The following is a 21,695-nucleotide window of genomic DNA, read 5'->3' on the forward strand; positions in this document are numbered from 1 at the left end:
CATAAAATTTGCATTTTCAGTATGAGATAAAAAGGTATTTCACAGAAAGTATAAGGATTTCGTACCTGCTGGAGTAGCTGCAGTGACAGCTTCATGAATTTCCTTTTCTTTTGTTCACAATGGTCCTTGTGCTGGATTCATTTATCTTATAATGGCAGGCAACTGTAGCTGCAGACCTCAATCTGTGGTATATATCAAACAATTCAACTTTTTCTTGTGATGTCGTGACTATTTTTCTGCTTCTTGGGAACACTTCCAGAATCACTAGTAGCACTTTGTATTGGTTCCATGGTGTTATTCAAGGTTTATGATACTGTACTAAGCACAATGAAAAATATCTGAGAACCATGAGAGATAACTTTTTACTGCTATACACATTTTTTTGGAGAGATGAATTTCCCACATGAGGATAACTAGCCTCGCAAAGCACTTTAAGCAGATAATTTCAACACTTGAGCTCACTGCAATAGCAACAGGAGGTAGTTTCAACATTATTACAGCAGTACAGTATGTACCACAGTTAATTATGTGCAGTTATGATTTAATACTGAATCTTTATGTTTGTTTATATTTCCCTCATTTGTGAACGGCACCATGAATGGTTGTGTCTGTGAATGTAAGTTTTGATAAATTTTAACTTTTTACAACAGTGTTAAGAGATGAGGCCCAATGAAATGTGATTAGGCCATGAAGGTGGAGAGAATGGATTAATGCCATTATCAAGGGAGACAGTTCATTATAAAAGGGGGAAGTTGGCCCTCTTTTACTCTCTTTCTTGCCCTCTCTTTGCTCTTCTGTCATTGTTATGACACAGCAAGAAGTCCCTTGCCAGATGTTAGCCCCTTGATCTTAATCTTAGAATTTCCAGCTTCCAGAACTGTGAGCCAATAAATTTCTGTTCATTATACTTTTTTTAAAATTAACTTTTTATAATAGATCTTTGTATATTTTGTGATAACAAATGATAAAAGAGACTAATATCTGTATATATTTTATGTGGTTGTGACATACCTAACTTTGTCTTTATATTTTTGATATTTCTAGGTTATGTAATTTATTTGTGAATTGTTTTCAAATTGTTACAGATCTCTAAAATATTTTCCACTGTACTTATTGAAAAGAATTTCATGTATAAGTGGAGCTCCATAGTTCAAATCCATGTTGTTCAAGGGTCAACTGTATAGAGAAATGACAGAATTTTCTTAATTTAGCATATCTTCAAAGTCTCATGTATTTGTAAAATAGGAACACAAGAAATTAAGACATTTTAGGTGGTATCATATTAATTATGCTTATTTACTGTCTTTGTCCCCAAAGACAGCATGACAGTTATCTAAAAAATTTTCAGTAAAGTTTCATGATTGTGTATATGAAAGACACAAATTAACTCAACATTGATGATTCAAGGTTCTATATTTAGCCAGCTTCATGACTGAAAAAAATAGTGTTTCTTTTTCTTTTCTGGGAATAAACCCATTTCCTTCTCATTCCTTTTTCTCAGCAGATGGCACCAAGCAGATCCATGGAAGTGAGTGGGAACCACAACTCTGTGGCCATGTTTGTTCTCCTAGGACTCTCAGATGAAAAAGAGCTGCCACGCATCCTCTTTCCAGGCTTCCTGGTGATCTATCTTGTGATCCTGATTTGGAACATGGGTCTTATCATCCTCATCAGAATAGACTCTCACCTGCACACACCCATGTACTTTTTTCTCAGTTTCCTGTCATTTATAGACATCTGCTATTCTTCTACCATCAGCCCAAGGATGCTTTCAGTCTTCTTAAAAGATAAGAAGACAATTTCCTTCCTTGCCTGTGCCACTCAGTATTTTGTTGGGGCCTGGGTGAGTCTGGCTGAGTGCTGCCTCTTGGTCACCATGGCCTGTGACAGATATGTGGCCATTGGCAGCCCCCTGCAGTACTCAGCAATCATGGTCCCTAGTGTCTGTTAGATGGTAGCTGGAGTCTATGGGGGTGGATTCCTTAGTAGCTTAGTTCATACAGTCCCTTACTTTAATCTCTACTACTGTGGGCCAAATATCATTCAACATTTCTTCTGTAACATACTTCAGATTATTTCCTTGTCTTGCTCCAACCCCTTTATCAGCCATATGATTCTTTTTCTGGTAGCTATTTTTGTTGGGTTGGTCTCTTTGCTTGTTATCCTTTTGTCTTATGGTTTCATTGTAGCTTCCATACTGAAAATATCATCAACCAAAGGTCGTGCCAAGGTCTTCAATACCTGTGCCTCCCACCTGGCAGCTGTGGCTGTCTTCTATGGCATAGCCCTTTCTGTGTACATGCATCCTAGCTCTAGCCACTCCATGAAGCAGGACAAGGTGCTCTCAGTGTTCTATGTTATCCTTATCCCCATGTTAAACCCTCTGATCTATAGTTTGAGGAACAAGGAAATCAAAGGGGCCCTCAAGAGGGTGACAAATGGAGCAACACATTTACATTAGTAAGAACAACATTTGGGTAGATATTGCTATTTCTATAACGAAGATAGAAACAAGAATATGTAAGTGACTCTTTGTATGTCACAAGAATAGCTAGGTAGAGAGAAGAAGTACAAACTTTACTTCCTGGATTTCTGGTGCCATTGTAGTCAGCCACCACCAAGTGATCTGTTTGAGACAGTGTCACTGACATTGAATACAGTTTAAAAAGTCAGTTTCCATGATGAGAACCCAGGTAGATTAAACCCTAAAATGTGATTATGTTTTTGAGAACAAATGGCTGGTAAATATTATGTGTAGAGAAATGACAAGAACTTAGGATGCCATACTGTGTTTTCTTCATTTCTTTTCTTTTCTTTTTTAACTTTTATTTTAGGTTGAGAGAACATGTGCAGGTTTGTTATATAGGTAAACTCATGTCACGGGGGTTTGTTGTACAGATTATTTTGTCACCCAGATACTAAGCCTGGTACCCAATAGTTATTTTTTCTGTTCCTCTCCTTCCTCTCACCCTACACCCTCATTAGGCCCTAGTGTCTGTTGTTCCCTTGTTAGTGTTCATGCATTCTCATCATTTAGCTCCCACTCATAGGTGAGAACATGTGGCATTTGGTTTTCTGTTTCTGTGTTACTTTGCTAAATATAATGGCCTCCAGCTTCATCCATGTTCCCACAAAAGCCATAATCTCATTCTTTTTTCATGGTTACATAGTATTCCATGCTGTATAGGTACCACATTTTCTTTATCCAGTCTGTCTTTGATGGGCATTTATATTTCATGTCTTTGCTATTGTTTGTTCATTGAGTAGTGCTGCAATGAACATTCGTGTGCATGTGTCTTTATGGTAGAATGACTTATGTTCCTCTAAGGATATACTCAGTAATGGGATTGCTGGGTCAAATGGTAGTTCTGTTTTCAGCTCTTTGGGGAATCACCATACTGCTTTCCATAATGGTTAAACCAATTTATGCTCCCACCAACAGTGTATAAGTGCTCCATTTTCTCCGCAACCTTGCCAGCATCTGTTTTTTTTTTACTTTTTACTAGTAGCCATTCTGACTGGTGTGAGATGGTATCTCATTGTGGTTTTGATTTGCATTTCTCTGATGATCAGTGATGATGAACACCTTTTCATATACCTGTTGGCCATTTTTGTTTCCTCTTTGGATAAATGTATACTCAGGTCTTATATCCATTTTAAAAATCAGGTTGTATTTTTTTTGCTATTAAATATTATGACTTATAAATATTAGGTATTAACTCTTATCTGCTATATAGTTTGCAACATTTTCCCCCAATTTATGGCTTGCTTTTTAATTTTGTTGACTGCTTCTTTTGCTGTGCAGAAGTTTTTAGTTTGATGTAGTTCCATTTATTTCTTTTTGCTTTTGTATTTTGAGCTTTTGGTTTGCCATTCAGAAAAATAATTGCAAAGGCCAATGTCAAAGAGCTTTTCCCCTATATTTTCTTATATGAGTTTCAGGTCTTACATGTAGGTCTTTAATCCATTTCCAGTTGATTTTTGTATATGATGTAACATAAAGGTCCAAATTCATTTTTTGCATGAGAAAATCTAGTTTTCTCAGCACTGTTTATTAAAGAGACTATCCTTTCCTCATTGTGTCTTTTGGTGCCCTTGTGAAAAATTAGATGACCATAGAGCCAATGAGGAGGCAGCTAGTAAGCATTTCAGCTCAACAGAATCTAAACTTGATTTTTGAATTTAAGTGAAGTAATAAGATTATTTGAGAGACCTCTAAAAGGCATTAACACAATGAAAATACATATGCACACATCCTTATGTACATGTATAATCGTCTTCATATAGGGTCTCAGAAGAAAAATTGTTGGGTCAAATGATGGCTTGTTAGATGCATTTTCAGCATGCCTCACCTATCTTGGAGAACCAAAACAACAATGACAACATAAATATATTATCCAAGAAGGAACATGGGAGTTCAACAGAAGAAAAACAGTCAGCCTGCATGGCCAGGACTGGTCAAAAACTGAGAGTGAATCTCCAGTATGGGAGAGGGTGAGTGAATGCTTTTCTGTGGGTCTCTTTTCCCACTGATGAAACTATACAATCCAGGACATGGGCAAGCACCTTTGTGCACCCAATCCTTGAATCTAACTTAGGGAGCAGCTGGGATATTGTGAGAAGGAACTACTCCAGGGAGTGTCTCTCTCTTCCTCAGACCTATGCAGCCACAGTAAGGCACCATTTTTGATCCTATCTCTTAAAAAAAACTGTGCATGATCCTGGGAACCAAAAACAGCAGTCTTCAGCATTAGGGAGACTTGGACTGTGGCTTGGGGAACCATGGCTTGAGTGGGAAAGTGCTCTCACAACCAGAACTGAGAACCAAGCATGGCAAGAACTCCAGCTGCTGGTTCTGGAACTGGGCAAACATCTCAGACATGAGCAGGATAAGAATTGATGTAGAGACTTGGTACTGAGCTCAACAGGAACTCCTGTGGCTTGGGGCTGAATTACAGGGTGGGTGAGAACTGCTAGGACTGACTAAACAGCTGGGTCAGCTACAAAAGCCAGGACAGGGGAGGAGGCCCTTTTGGGACTGGGGCATGAGAGGGCACAAGCCCCCAACTCACTGGTCAAAGCAGTAATTATAGGTACCAGCACCATCCCCCAGTGGCAGAACATCAACACAGCAGTGATCACCTTTCACCCAAGCATTTCACCAGAGGACTGAGGACCATCCCACTCCCTAGTCACAGCTGGTGCATGCACACCCTGTTAGGGAACCTGAGAGCAAGACTGCCTGGTCTGGGTCCACCCAGTTTTAATACCCCCTGAGATTGTAGGATCTAGGCTTCTGGATGTTTCACAGCTCAGTCCACCACTTGAGACACCTGAGTACTTCTCCCAGGGCACAAAGCTTGGAATACTGCTACCAGCTTGGCTAGCTCCAACCTGCAACTGTCATCTATTGGCCTGGAGGCTGGTTTGAGCAGTCCATTGCAACCACTTCCAATAAAAAAGTACAGTGTATGGAAACTAGAAGGACATCTTACTACCACTGCCACCACCATCATCCACTATACCCAAGCAACCCAGGAGCAAAATAACCCACTCACTTACCCAGTACACTGCTATTACAACCAGAATCCAGAAACATCATTCAGAGGCCACAGAACTGATCTTCCTGGATCCACCAACACAGGTGTTAGGATATGCTTCCCCAGGTCACAAGGATAGACATGCTTAATTCACCATCACTTAATCTGAAGATGGATGAATCTGGCATTCAAACTGGAGCACAAGTTCACCACTGCCCCCATAAATAACTGTACCCTAACACACTGAGGCTAGCCAAATAACATACAGCATCTTCACTATTGCATACACCCAGCAGTAAAGCCAGAAGGCTACACCCAATCAACAGAGTTGTCACAACTTTAAGAAAAAAGTTCTCCCCTAAGTAAATTCAAAAATAAAAAGAACTGTTACATCAGGTGTGCAGAAAGCAACTAAAAACACGAGATACATGAAAAAGCTAGGTAACCCTCACACCCTCAAAACCACACCCTCAGGGGTGGAGCCAAGATGGCCGAATAGGAACAGCTGCAGTCTACAGCTCCCAGTGTGAGCGATGCTGAAGATGGGTGATTTCTGCATTTCCAACTGAGGTACTGGGTTCATCTCACTGGGGAGTGTTGGAAAGTGGGTGCAGGACAGTAGGTGCAGCACACTGAGCATGAGCCAAAGCAGGGTGAGGCATCACCTCACCTGGGAAGCACAAGGGGTCAGGGAATTCCCTTTCCTAGTCAAAGAAAGGGGTGACAGATGGCACCTGGAAAATCGGGTCACTCCCACCCTAATACTGTGCTTTTCCAATGGTCTTAGCAAATGGCACCCCAGGAGATTATATCCCATGCCTGGCTTGGAGGGTCCTACACACACAGAGCCTCACTCATTGCTAGCACAGCAGTCTGAGATCAAACTGCAAGGTGGCAGTGAGGCTGGGGGAGGGGCGCTCACCATTGCCAAGGCTTGAGTAGGTAAACAAAGTGGCCAGGAAGCTCAAACTGGGTGGAGCCCACCGCAGCTCAAGGAGGCCTGCCTGCCTCTGTAGACTCCACCTCTGGGGGCAGGGCATAGCCAAACAAAAGGCAGCAGAATCCTCTGTAGACTTAAATGTTCTTTCCTGTCTGAGAGCTTGGAAGAGAGTAGTGATTCTCCCAGCACGCAGCTGGAGATCTGAGAACAGACTGACTGCCTCCTCAGGTAGCCTGGTCAAGGGAGTCCTCAACGACTCCCTGACCCCCAAGTAGCCTAACTGGGAGGCACCCCTCAGTAGGGGCAGACTGACACCTCACATGGCTGGGTACTCCTCTGAGACAAAATTTCCAGAGGAACGATCAGGCAGCAACGTTTGCTGTTCACCAATATTCACTGTTTTGCAGCCTCTGCTGCTGATACCCAGGCAAACAGGGTTAGGAGTGGACCTCCAGCAAACTCCAACAGACCTGCAGCTGAGGTCCTGACTGTTAGAAGGAAAACTAACAAACAGAAAGGACATCCACACCAAAACCCCATCTGTACATCACCATCATCAAAGACCAAAGGTAGATAAAACCACAAAGATGGGGAAAAAACAGAGCAGAAAAACTGGAAAATCTAAAAATCAGAGTGCCTCTCCTCCTCCAAAGGAATGCAGCTCCTCACCAGCAATGGAACAAAGCTGGATGGAGAATGACTTTGATGAGTTGAGAGAAGGCTTCAGATGATGAAACTACTCTGAGCTAAAGGAGGAAGTTCGAATCCATCCAAAGAAGTTAAAAACCTTAAAAAAAATTAGACGAATGGCTAACTAGAATAACCAAGGAAAAGAAGTCCTTAAAAGACCTGATGGAGCTGAATACCATCACGAGGACTACGTGATGAATGCACATGCCTCAGTAACTGATTCAATCAACTGGAAGAAAGGGTATCAGTGATGCAAGATCAAATGAATGAATTGAAGCAAGAAGAGAAGTTTAGAGAAAAAAGAATAAAAAGAAATGAACAAAGCCTCCAAGAAATATGGTACTATGTGAAAAGACCAAATCTACGTCTGATTGGTGTACCTGAAAGTGACAGGGAGAATGGAACCAAGTTGGAAAACACTCTGCAGGGTATTATCCAGGAGAACTTCCCCAATCTAGCAAGGCAGGCCAACATCAAAATTCAGGAAATACAGAGAATGCCACAAAGACACTCCTCGAGAAGAGCAACTGCAAGACACATAACTGTGAGATTCACCAAAGTTGAAATGAAGGAAAAAATGTTTAGGGCAGCCAGAGAGAAAGGTAGGGTTATCCACAAAGGGAAGCCCATCAGACTAACAGCTGATCTCTCAGCAGAAACTCCACAAGCCAGAAGAGAGTGGGGGCCAATATTCAACATTCTTAAAGAAAAGAATTTTCAACCCAGAATTTCATATCCAGCCAAACTAAGCTTCATAAGTGAAGGAGAAATAAAATACTTTACAGACAAGCAAATATGGAGAGATTTTGTCACCACCAGGCATGCCCTACAAGAGCTCCTGAAGGAAGCACTAAACATGGAAAGGAAGAACGACTACCAGCCACTGCAAAAACATGCCAAATTGCAAAGACCATCAATGCTAGGAAGAAACTGCATCAACTAACGAGCAAAATAACCAACTAACATCATAATGACAAGATCAAATTCACACATAACAATATTAACCTTAAATGTAAATGGGGTAAATACCCCAATTAAAAGACACAGACTGGCAAATTGGATAAAGAGTCAAGACCCATCAGTGTGCTGTATTCAGGAGACCCATCTAAAGTGCAAAGACACACATAGGCTCAAAATAAAGGGATGGAGGAAGGTCTACCAAGCAAATGGAAAACAAAAAAAGGCAGGTGTTGCAATCCTAGTCTCTGATAAAACAGACTTTAAACCAACAAAGATCAAAAGAGACAAAGAAGGCCATTACATAATGGTAATGGGATCAATTCAACAAGAAGAGCTAACTCTCCTAAATACATATGCACCCAGTACAGGAGCACCCAGATTCATAAAGCAAGTCCTTAGAGACCTACAAAGAGACTTAGACTCCCACACAAAAATAATGGGAGACTTTAACACTCCACTGTCAACATTAGACAGATCAATGAGACAGAAAGTTAACAAGGATATCCAGGAATTGAACTCAGCTCTGCACCAAGCAGACCTAATAGACATCTACAGAACTCTCCACCCCAAATCAACAGAATATACATTCTTCTCAGCAGCACACCACACTTATTCCAAAATTGACCACATGATTGGAAGTAAAGCACTCCTTAGCAAATGTAAAAGAACAGAAATTATAACAAACTGTCTCTCAGACCACAGTGCAATCAAATTAGAAATCAGGATTAAGAAACTCACTCAAAACCACTCAACTACATGGAAACTGAACAACCTGCTCCTGAATGACTACTGGGTACATAACAGAATGAAGGCAGAAATAAAGATGTTCTTTGAAACCAATGAGAACAAAGACACAACATACCAGAATCTCTGGGACACATTCAAAGCAGTGTGTAGAGGGAAATTTATAGAACTAAATGCCCACAAGAGAAAGCAGGAAAGATCTAAAATCGACACCCTAACATCACAATTAAAAGAACTAGAGAAACAAGAGCAAACACATTCAAAAGCTAGCAGAAGGCAAGAAATGACTAAGATCAGAGCAGAACTGAAAGAAATGGAGACACAAAAAACCCTTCAAAAAATCAATGAATCCAGGAGCTGGTTTTTTGAAAAGATCAACAAAATTGATAGACCACTAGCAAGACTAATAAAGAAGAAAAGAGGGAAGAATCAAATAGATGCAATAAAAAATGATAAAGGGGATATCACCACTGATCCCACAGAAATACAAACTAACATCAGACAATACTATAAACACCTCTATGCAAATAAACTACAAAATCTAGAAGAAATGGATAAATTCCTTGACACATACAACCTCCCAAGACTAAACCAGGAAGGAGTTGAATCTCTGAATAGACCAATAACAGGCTTTGAAATTGAGGCAATAATTAATAGCTTACCTACCAAAAAAAGTCAAGGACCAGATGGATTCACAGCCGAATTCTACCAGAGGTACAAGGAGGAGCTGGTACCATTCCTTCTGAAACTATTCCAATCAATAGAAAAAGAGGGAATCCTCCCTAATTCATTTTATGAGGCCAGCATCATCCTGATGCCAAACCATGGCACAGACACAACAAAAAAAAGAGAATTTTAGACCAATATCCCTGATGAACATCGATGCAAAAATCCTCAATAAAATACTGGCAAACCCAATCCAGCAACACATCAAAAAGCTTATCCACCATGATCAAGTGGGCTTCATCGCTGGGGTGCAAGGCTGGTTCAACATATGCAAATCAATAAACGTAATCCAGCATAAAAACAGAACCAATGACAAAAACCACATGATTATCTCAATAGATGCAGAAAAGGCCTTTGACAAAATTCAACAACCTTCATGCTAAAAACTCTCAATAAATTAGGTATTGCCAAGGTAATTTATAGATTCGATGCCATCCCCATCAAGCTACCAATGACTTTCTTCACAGAATTGGAAAAAACTACTTTAAAGTTCATATGGAACCAAAAAAGAGCCCACATTGCCAAGTCAATCCTAAGCCAAAAGAACAGAGCTGGAGGCATCAGGCTACCTGACTTCAAACTATACTACAAGGCTACAGTAACCAAAATAGCATGGTACTGGTACCAAAACAGAGATATAGACCAATGGAACAGAACAGATCCCTCAGAAATAATGCTGCATATCTACAACCATCTTATGTTTGACAAACCTGACAAAAACAAGAAATGGGGAAAGGAGTCCCTATTTAATAAATGGTGCTGGGAAAACTGGCTAGCCATATGTAGAAAGCTGAAACTGGATTCCTTCCTTACACCTTATACAAAAATGAATTCAAGATGGATTAAAGACTTGAATGTGAAACCTAGAACCATAAAAACCCTAGAAGAAAACCTAGGCAATACCATTCAGGACATAGGCATGGGCAAGGACTTCATGTCTAAAACACCAAAAGCAATGGCAACAAAAGCCAAAATTGACAAATGGGATCTAATTAAAAAAGGAACTACCATAAGAGTGAATGGGCAACCTACAGAATGGGAGAAAAATTTTGCAATCTACTCATCTGACAGAGGGCTTATATCCAGAATCTACGATGAACTCAAACAAATTTACAAGAAAAAAAAACCCCATCAAAAAGTGGCTGAAGGATATGAACAGACACTTCTCAAAAGAAGACATTTATGCAGCCAAAAGACACATGAAAAAATGCTCATCATCACTCGCCATCAGAGAAATGCAAATCAAAACCACAATGAGATACCATCTCACACCAGTTAGAATGGTGATTATTAAAAAGTCAGGAAACCATAGGTGCCGGAGAGGATGTTGAGAAATAGGAACAGTTTTACACTGTTGGTGGCACTGTAAACTAGTTCAACCATTGTGGAAGTCAGTGTGGTGATTCCTCAGGGATCTAGAACTAGAAATACCATTTGACCCAGCAATCCCATTACTGGGCATATACCCAAAGGAGTAGAAATCATGCTGCTATAAAGACACATGCACATGTATGTTTATTGCAGCACTATTCACAATAGCAAAGACTTGGAACCAAGCCAAATGTCCATCAATGATAGACTGGATTAAGAAAATGTGGCACATATACACCATGGAATACTATGCAGCCATAAAAAATGATGAGTTCATGTCCTTTGTAGGGACATGGATGAAGGTGGAAACCATCATTCTCAGCAAACTATCGAAAGGCCAAAAAATCAAACACCACATGTTCTCACTCATAGGTGGGAATTGAACAATGAGAACACATGGACAAAGGAAGGGGAACATCACACACTGGGGCCTGTTGTGGGGTGGGGGTAGGGGGGAGGGATAGCATTAGGAGATATACCTAATGTTAAATGATGAGCTAATGGGTGCAGCACACCAACATGGCACATGTATACATATGTAACAAACCTGCACGTTGTGCACATGTACCCTAAAACTTAAAGTATAATTAAAAAAACCACACCCTCAAAAAACCACAATAATTCTCCAGCAATAAAGGCTAAACACAAATAAATTCTAAAAGTTCCAGATAAAAATTCAAAATATTGATTTTAGAGAAGCTCAATGAACTTCAAGAGAAATCTGAAAATTGATACAAACAAATCAGAAAATCATTTTAAGATATGAATGAGAAATTTACCAAGGAGATAGATATCATAAAAAATCAGTAATTCTGGAACTGAAAATTTTATTGCAAGAATTACAAAATACATTTGAAGCCTTCAAGAATAGACTAGATTAAGCAGAAGGAAGAATCAGAACTTGAAGATAGGTTTTAAAAATATAATACAGTCTGAAAAAAATAAAAAAGAATAAACAAAGCCTTCAAGACTTTTGAGACTATCTAAAATGACCTAAATAATAAATTATTGGTATTGCTGAGGAAAAAAGTTTAGGAAATCTATTAATGAAATAATGTATAAAAACCTCCAAAGTATATCAAGAAATTTAGACATCTGAATAAAAGAGGCTCATTGATCCCCAGAAAAATACGATGCCTTAATGAGTTTGCCATGGTATATTATTATTAGATTGTGTAAAATCAAATGAATGAACAAATTCTAAAATTGGCAAGAGAAAAACATCTAGTCATCTACAAAGGAAACTACTTCAGAATAACAGCAGACTTATCAGCAGAAACTTTGCTGGTAAGAAGGTAGTGAAATGACATATTCCAAGTGTTGAAAGAAAAAAGCAAACTAGTAGCCAAGAATTCTATATACAGCAAGAATTAAGCTTCAGGAGAAATACTCTTTCCCAGTTAAGCAAATGCTGATAGAATTTGCCACGACTAGATTGGAAATAGAAGAAATGATCAAAGGATTCCTAAACTTGAAAGTGAAAGAATGGTATTCACCATCATGAAAACACACAAACATAAAACTCATTGTTAATGCAATAATACAAAGGAGGAAGTGAAAGGAACCAAGTGACACCACTACAGAATTCCACAAAAGCAAAAATGAACAATGAGAAAAACAGAGAAAAGAGAATGTATAAAATAACTAGACAACAATTAATAATATGACAGGAACAAAACCTCACCTATCAATACTAACCTTGAATGTAAAAGAATTAAACACTGCATTTAAAAGGTATACATTGGTAAGATGGGTTAAAAAACATGACTTAACCATAAGCTGTCTACAACAAGCTCATCTTATTTGTAAAGACACATACAGACTGAAAGTAAAGCAGTGGAAAAAGATATTTCACACAAATGGAAACCAAGAGCAAGCAGAATTAGCTATAATTAGATAAAACAGGCTTTAAATTAAAAACAATAAAAGGATAAAGAAGGTAATTATATAATGATAAAGGTATCAACTCAGCAAGAGAAAATAATTCTAAATGAGGAACTAGAAAAGCTAGATCAAACCAAATGCAAAATTAGCAGAAATAAAGAAATAACAATGATTACAGCTGAACTAAATGAAATAGAGACCAAAAATGATATAAAGCATAAATGAAACAAATTTTGGTTTTTAAAATAATAAACAAAAATTGATAAGCCATTAGTGAGACTAATCAAGAAGAGAGGAGACCCAAATAAAGACAATCACAAATGAAAAAGGAGATATTATAAGTAATACCACAGAAATACAAATACGTACATGTATTTAACTTATTGTTATCAAGCTGTATTACCTGTAAGCTGCCCTATCTTGGGACAATCCCTTAGCTTCTCTGGCCTCAGGTTCTCCACCTGAAATTGATAGTTTGGGCTATAAGATCCCTAGATTCCTATATCCTTTCCAGCTCAAATGACTCCAAAGTTAGTAAAGAAAATCTACAGTCATGAGACCATCATATAGATCATCGGGAAGTAGGGAATGAATCCAGTTGGGACATGGCAAAGTGGGGCATGAAATCTGCAGGGACAAAAACTCCATGACAACCATGACACCAGAGAGCGAGTACCTGGAATGTTTTCTCCATTGAATTGGCTTTTCTCCTTTATTCTCTGCTCTCAACAGCACGTTTAAGAAGATCTGAAGTTGAGGTCATCTCTTTTGCTGTGAGTGAACAGCAAGTTTTGTGGCCAAAAGCACCCACCTTAGAGTGCAATGGGGCCCACCTGGAAAATTCCTTTGTACAAGAAATAGTTAGTTTTAACCTTTGGCAAGAATTGTGTCTTTTTGAGGGATCTGGGTCAAGGTCACCGGGCAAGACTTGGAATGGTTGCTTCTCTGATATCTCATTATCTCTGATTCTTTCAGTAAACGAGGTTTATGGTCCTCAGTCTCTCCCATTATTCAACTCTTCTCTCTTCTTTGTTTCCATTTCCCCCACCTAGGGCTTTTCTTTGAGTTCTCTTTCTCCTTATTGAAATTTTCTGACCTTAATGAAAATAATAATCTCAACATAAAATTTCAAGTTATTACTCTGGGATGAAAAATAGGTGTTGAATTCCAGTTCTGCAATTTCTTAAGGATATGATTTGACCTCTGTTACTTTCTGTTTTTTTTCACCTGTTAAAAAAAGAATTCTGTTTTGAAATAACATTGATTTAATTTTTATTTAAATACACAGCTTTGATTAATAATTTCTGAGTAGTAAGAGCCCAATTGCATCACTGCAAGATGATATGAGAAAGTACTCATGTACAATTCCATTAGACCTTTTGAAATACTTCAAATGGCTCTCCATTGTTGTTTTTGGAGACCTTGGAGGTCTGGAGACACCAGCCTACATAATGTAGAAATCAGAAATACCCACTCTAAACACAGGTAGTTTGTCTTAGTTGGTCTAAGTATTCCTTTTTACCTTCTTTTATTTACAGTGCTCTTCATTCAACAACATTCCTGGTTTTACCTGATTCTGTATTCTGCACAATGCCACAAACTGACCATCTTCTTATTAGATCAGAACTAGAAAAGATTTTGATTGCCTAAAACCATCTAGCAAAATCCCCAACCAATATTTACATTAGTCTCTTTTTCTCCTGCAAGTTTTCTAGGGAGATGGTGAACACATGCAAGAAATGTAATGAAAGAGAATGAGAGCATTCATCCTTTTTCTTTAGTTTACCAAACTTTAAAAAGATAAATTTTCAGGACAAATTTTATAATAAATAAGAAAAACAATCTATAAGGTTTTGCTCTTTTCTGGAAATGGTGGATTAAATAGAATATATTTAATTATGGCCTGTGTCACTGGAATGTAATAAAAATTTGAAGAATTGCAAATTACAAATTACAAATAATTGATCAACAGTTTGACTTTTTTCATTGAACTGTCCAATTACCTTTGTGTTTGGGGGATGTTGTCAATGACAGCTTATATTTTCAAAGTATTTTCATTAAATATAACTCATCTTGGATAAAATACCTGAGAAATTTTATTGACAACACTTTATTCTAATAGTAAACAGAAAGATTTCCAAGTTCATAAAACCACAATGAAAACAAGATAAACATAAGATCTTCTTAGTTATACATCTAAATCTGGGTGAAAGAACCATTTATTAATGTGTTAGTATCAGTATCCATGATGCTTAGCATTAAGTAGTAAAATATCTCCAGTAGTCCATGTGCTATATGTAGTTAGTGTTGTCATCTTAAGGGCACTTGGTGATGGTGCAACTTAAAAAGAAGCATCAGGAATTTACAATTCAGCCGAGTGTGAAATAACACAATAATAAAAGATAGAAGCAAATGCAATCATTTATTAATCATATTCTTGAGTGTAGGCTTGGAGACAGTCTAATTTGGGAAGTAATTTTATTAAGAACTCTTTGACACTTGGGCATTAATTTCTCCCTTTTCCTTTTTTGCAGAGAGAAGTGGTGATGGGAATGATCATTGCTAACATTTATTAAATCCTTACTGTTTTAAGCCCTTCATGTCATTCAACACTTGCAACAACCCTACAAGGCAGTAACTATTAACAGATTCCCTTGTAAATGAGGCAACTGAGGCATAGAGAGGTTAATAACTTGCTAAACATCACAGAGCTAGCAAGTAAAATTCAGGAAAGTCTCTCTCTCATTCTCTCTCTCTCATTCTCTCCACCCTCTACTAAATATTAAGGATTGATATATCTTAATAATTAATTATAAATATAGGAGTTGTAGAAAATTGAGAAAATACAGGTAATTATAAAGAAGAAAATAAAAATAATACCATTCATTACTTTTAACATTTGGCATTATAGCTGGCTCATATAGGGGTGGGGGTGTGTGTAAGAAAGAAAGTGAGAGAGATAATATAAACCAAATTTTTTCCAGAAAGGTAGAACCATTTTGTGCATGAATCACTGGTAATTTTAAAGTTATTCTTAAACCATAAAGGCCTTACTACATTGTCTTTGAAAATATTTTGTGCTTATTATTTCCCAGTTCATTAATTGAATTTCAAGTATGTTTTATACAAGTGGATTTTTCTGTCATAACCAAGTTTTAAATTGTTTTATTGTATATTTTTCCTATTGTTTCTATTTGATGTTATGTTTCAGAGATATCTTTCTCATCTCAAGATTATATAAACACTTATCTATTATCCCTCTAATACTTTTTACCCATAGTGAGTCAAGTCTTGCAACTTGCAAAGAACACAAAAGTGCATAGGTCTTTTTGTAGAACCATTTGTTTTCTTTTGAATGTGTAACCAGTAATGGGATTGCTAGGTTGAATGGTAACTGTTTTAGGTTCTTTGAGAAATCTCAGAACTGCTTTCCACAGTGGCTGAACTAACTTACATTCCCACCAACAGTGTATAAGCAGTCCCTTTGCTTTGAAGCTTTGCTAGCATCTGTGTTAAAATTTGACTTTTTAATAAGAGCCATTCAGACTTCTGTGAGATGGTATCTTATTGTGGGTTTAATTTGCATTTCTCTGATGATTAGTGATGTTGAACTTTTTTTTAGTTTGTTGGCTGCTTCTATGTCTTCTTTTGAGAGGTGTCTATTCATGTCTTTTGCCTATTTTTTAATTTGTTTTTTGCTTGTTCAATTGTTTAAGTTTCTTATAGATTCTGGATATTTGACCTTTATCAATGCATGGTTCATGAATATTTTCTCCCATGTAGGCTGTCTGTTTACTCTGCTGATAGTTTCTTTGGTTGTGCAGAAGCTCTTCAGTTTAACTATGTTCCACTTGTTAATTTTTGTTTTTGTTGCAATTGCTTTTGAGGACTTAGTCATAATTTCTTTCTCAAGGCCAAAGTCCAGAATGGTGTTTCCTAGGTTTTCTTCTAGGATTCTTATTGTTTGAGTCTTACATTTAAATTTTTCATCCATCATGAGTTAATTTTTGTATGTGGTGAAAAGTAAGTGTTCAGTTTCATTGTTCTGCATATGGTTAGCCAGCTATCCCAGCACCATTTATTGAATAGGGAGTCTTTTTCCCATTAGTTATTTTTGTTGACTTTGTAGAAGATCAGTTGTTTGTAGGTATGCTTCTTTATTTCTGTGTTCTTTATTCTGTTCCATTGGCCTATGTGTCTATTTTTGTCCCTTTTTATGCTATTTTGGTTACTGTAACATTGTAGTCTACTTTGAAGTTCTTTGTTTGGCTCCTTTTTGGTTCCATTGAATTTAAGAGTAGTCTTTTCTAGTTCTGTGAAAAATGATGCTGGTGGTTTGATAGAAATAGCATTGAATCTATAGATTGCTTTGGGCAGCATGGTCATTTTAACAATATTGATTGTTTCAATCCATGAGCATGGAATGTTTTTTTCCATTTGTTTGTGTCACCTATGATTTCTTTTAGCAGTGTTTTGCAGATCTCCTTGTAGAGATCTTTCACTTCCTTGGTTGGATGTATTCCTAGATATTTTATTTTTTTGTATGGCTAATGTAAATAGAATTGCATTCTGATTTGGCTCTCAGCTTGAGCATTATTGGTGTATAGAAATGCTACTGATTTTTAGACATCGATTTTGTATCCTGAAACCTACTGAAGTCATTTACCAGTTCCAGGAGCCTTTTGGTGAAGGCTTTACATATTTTTTCTATGTATAGGATTGTATTACCTGTGAAAGAAGATAGTTTGACTTCTTTTTTTCCTGTTTGGATGCCTTCTCTTTCTTTCTCTTGACTAATTGCTCAGGCTAGCACTTCCAATAATGTTCAATAAGAGTGGTGAGAGTGGGAATCCTTGTCTTGTTCCAGTTATCCAGGGGAATGCTTCCAGTTTTTGCCCATTAAGTATAATTCTAGCTGTGGGTTTGTCATAGATGGCTTTCATTATTTTGAGATATGTTCCTTCAATGTCTAATTTCTTGAGGGTTTTTATCATGAAGGAATGTTGGATTTTACTGAAAGCTTTTATCTACATCTATTGAGATGATCATATTGTTTTTGTTTTTAATTCTTTTTATGTGGTGAATCACATTGATTGATTTGCATGTTGAACCAACCTTGCATCCCAGGACTGATGCTTACTTGACCATGGTGAGTTAACTTTTTGATCTGCTGTTGAACTCAGTTTACTTGCATTGTGTTGAGGATTCTTGCATTGATGTTCATCAGAGATATTGGCCTATAGTTCTCTTTTCTCATTGTGCATTTTCCTGGGTTGGGTATCAGGGTGATTCTGGCTTCATAGAATGAGTTAGGGAGGAGTCCCTCCCCTTCAGTATTTTGGAATAGTTTCAGTAGAATTGGTACTGGTTTTTCCTTATTTATCCAGTAGAATTCTGCTGTGACTCCATCTGGTCCAGGGCTTTTTTTGGTTGGTAGGTTTTTTATTGCTAATTCAATTTCAGAACTCAATATTAGTCTGTTCAGGGTTTCAAAATTTTCCTAATTCAAACTTGGGAATTTGTGTGTTTCCAGGAATTTATCCATTTCTTTTTTTTTGGTGAATCATTTTCTTTCTTTTTTTTTATTATACTTTAAGTTCTAGGGTACATGTGCACAAAGTGCAGGTTTGTTACATATGTATACATGTGCCATGTTGGTGTGCTGCACCCATTAACTCATCATTTACATTAGGTATTTCTCCTAATGATATCCCTCCCCCATTCCCCCACCCCCAGACAGTCCCTGGTGTGTGATGTTCCCCACCTTGTGTCCAGGTGATCTCATTGTTCAATTCCCACCTATGAATGAGAACATGTGGTGCTTGGCTTTCTGTCCTTGTGATAGTTTGCTGAGAATGATGGTCTCCAGCTTCATCCATGTCCCTGCAAAGGATATGAACTCAACCTTTTTTATGGCTACATAGTATTACATGGTGTATATGTGCCACATTTTCTTAATCCAGTCTATCAGTGATGGACATTTGGCTTGGTTCCAAGTATTTGCTATTGTGAATAGTGCCACAATAAACACATGTGTGCATGTATCTTTATAGTAGCATGATTTATAATCCTTTGGGTATATACCCAGTAATGGAATTGCTGGGTCAAATAGTAATTCTAGTTCTAGATTCTTGAGGAATCACCACACTGTCATCCACAATGGTTGAACTAATTTACACACCCACCAACAGTGTAAAAGCATTTCTATTTTTCCACATCCCCTCCAGCATCTGTTGTTTCCTGACTTTTTAATGATTGCCATTCTAACTGGCATGAGATGGTATCTCATTGTGGTTTTGATTGCATTCCTCTGATGACCAGTGATGATGAGCATTTTTTCAAGTGTCTTTTGGCTGCATAGATGTCTTCTTTTGAGAAGTGTCTGCTCATATCCTTTGCCCACTTTTTGATGGGGTTGTTTTTTTTCTTGTAAATTTGATTAAGTTCTTTGTAGATCCTGGATATTAGCCCTTCATTGATTCTGGATATTAGCCCTTTGTCAGATGGGTAGATTGCAAACATTTTCTCCCATTCTGTAGGTTGCCTGTTCACTCTGATGATAATTTCTTTTGCCATGCAGAAGCTCTTTAGTTTAATTAGATCCCATTTGTCCATTTTGGCTTTTGTTGCCATTGTTTTTGGTGTTTTAGTCATGAAGTCCTTGCCCATGCCTATGTCCTGAATGCTATTCCCTAGGTTTTCTTGTAGGGTTTTTATGGTTTTAGGTCTAACATTTAAGTCTTTAATCCATCTTGAAATAATTTTTGTATAAGATGTAAGGAAGGGATCCAGTTTCAGCCTTCTACATATGGCTAGCCAGTTTTCCCAGCACCATTTATTAAATAGGGAATCCTTTCCCCATTTCTTCTTTTTGTCAGGTTTGTCAAAGATCAGATGGTTGTAGATGTGTGGTGTTTCTGAGGGCTCTGTTCTGTTCCATTGGTCTATATCTCTGTCTTGGTACCAGTACCGTGCTGTTTTGGTTACTGTAGGCTTGTAGTATAGTTTGAAGTCAGGTAGCGTGATGCCTCCAGCTTTGTTCTTTTTGCTAAGGATTGTCTCAGCAATGTGGGCTCTTTTTTGGTTCCATATGAATTTTAAAGTAGTTTTTTTTCCAATTCTGTGAAGAAAGTCATTGGTAGCTTGATGGGGATGGCATTGAATCTATAAATGACCTTGGGCAGTATGACCATTTTCATTATATTGATTCTCCCTATCCATGAGCATGGAATGTTCTTCCATTTGTTTGTGTACTCCTTTATTTCATTGAGCAGTGTTTTGTAGTTCTCCTTGAAGAGGTTCTTCACATCCCTTGTAAGTTGGATTCCTAGGTATTTTATTGTCTTTGTAGCCATTGTTAATGGGAGTTCACTCGTGATTTGGCTGTCTGTTTGTCTGTTATTGGTGTATAAGAATGCTTGTGATTTTTACACATTGATTTTGTATCCTGAGACTTTGCAGAAGTTACTTGTCAGCTTAAGGAAATTTTGGGCTGAGATGATGGGGTTTTCTAAATATACAACCATGTCATCTGCATACAGGGACAATTTGACTTCCTCTTTTCCTAATTGACTATGCTTTATTTGTTTTTCTTGCCTGACTGTCCTGGCCAGAATTTCCAACACTGTGTTGAATAGGAGTGGTGAGAGGGCATCCCTGCATTGTGCCAGTTTTCAAAGGGAATGCTTCCAGTTTTTGCCCATTTAGTATGATATTGGCTGTGGTTTTGTCATAAATAGCTCTTATTATTTTGAGATACATTCCATCAATACCTAGTTTCTTGAGCGTTTTTAGCATGAAGTGCTGTTGAATTTTATCGAAGGCCTTTTCTGCATCTATTGAGATAATCATGTGGTTTTTGTCATTGGTTCTGTTTATGTGATGAATTATGTTTATTGATTTGCATATATTGAACCATACTTGCATCCCAGGGATGAATCCAACATGGTTGTGGTGGAAAAGCTTTTTGATGTGCTGCTGTATTCAGTTTGCCAGTATTTTATTGAGGATTTTTGCATTGATGTTCATCAGGTATATTGGTCTAAAATTCACTTTTTTTGTTGTGTATCTGCCAGGCTTTGGTATCAGGATGATGCTGGCCTCATAAAATAAGTTAGGGAGGATTCCCTCTTTTCCTACTGATTGGAATAGTTTCAGAAGGAATGATGCCAGCTCCTCTTTGTACCTCTGGTAGAATTCGGCTGTGAATCCATCTGGTCCTGGACTTTTTTTGATTGGTAGGCTATTGATTATTGCCTCAATTTCAGAGCCTGTTATTGGTCTATTCAGAAATTCAACTTCTTCCTGGTTTAGTCTTGGGAGGGTGTATGTGTTGAGGAATTTATCCATTCCTTCTAGATTTTGTAGTTTATTTGCATAGAGGTGTTTATAGTATTCTCTGATGGTAGTTTGTATTTCTGTGGGATCAGTGGTGATATCCCCTTTATCATTTTATATTGCATACATTTGATACTTCTCTCTTTCCTTCTTTGTTAGTCTTGCTAGAGGACTATCAATTTGGTGATCTTTTCAAAAAACCAGCTCCTGGATTCATTGATTTTTTGAAGGGTTTTTTGTGTCTCTATCTCCTTCAGTTCTGCTCTGATCTTAGTTATTTTCTTGCCTTCTGCTAGCTTTTGAATTTGTTTGCTCTTGCTTCAGAACCTGTTTGCCTGGGTATCAATGGTGGAAGCTGCAGAATAGCAAATATTGCAGAACAGCAAATATTGCTGCCTCATCCTTCCTCTGGAAGCTTTGTCCCAGAGGGGCACCTGCCTGTTTGAGATGTCTATTGGGCCCTACTGGGAGGTGTTTCCCAGTTAGGCTACACAGGGATCAGG

General features: G+C 37.8%; 1 pseudogene; it reads left to right on the forward strand.

The window, feature by feature from the left end:
- The first annotated feature begins 1,504 nt into the window (after positions 1 to 1,504).
- Positions 1,505 to 2,461, forward strand: LOC134740294 (olfactory receptor 5A1-like; annotated as a pseudogene).
- The last annotated feature ends 19,234 nt before the right edge of the window (positions 2,462 to 21,695 follow it).

The sequence above is a fragment of the Pongo pygmaeus genome, chromosome 9 (genome assembly GCF_028885625.2).
Source record: "Pongo pygmaeus isolate AG05252 chromosome 9, NHGRI_mPonPyg2-v2.0_pri, whole genome shotgun sequence".
NCBI lineage: Eukaryota > Metazoa > Chordata > Mammalia > Primates > Hominidae > Pongo > Pongo pygmaeus.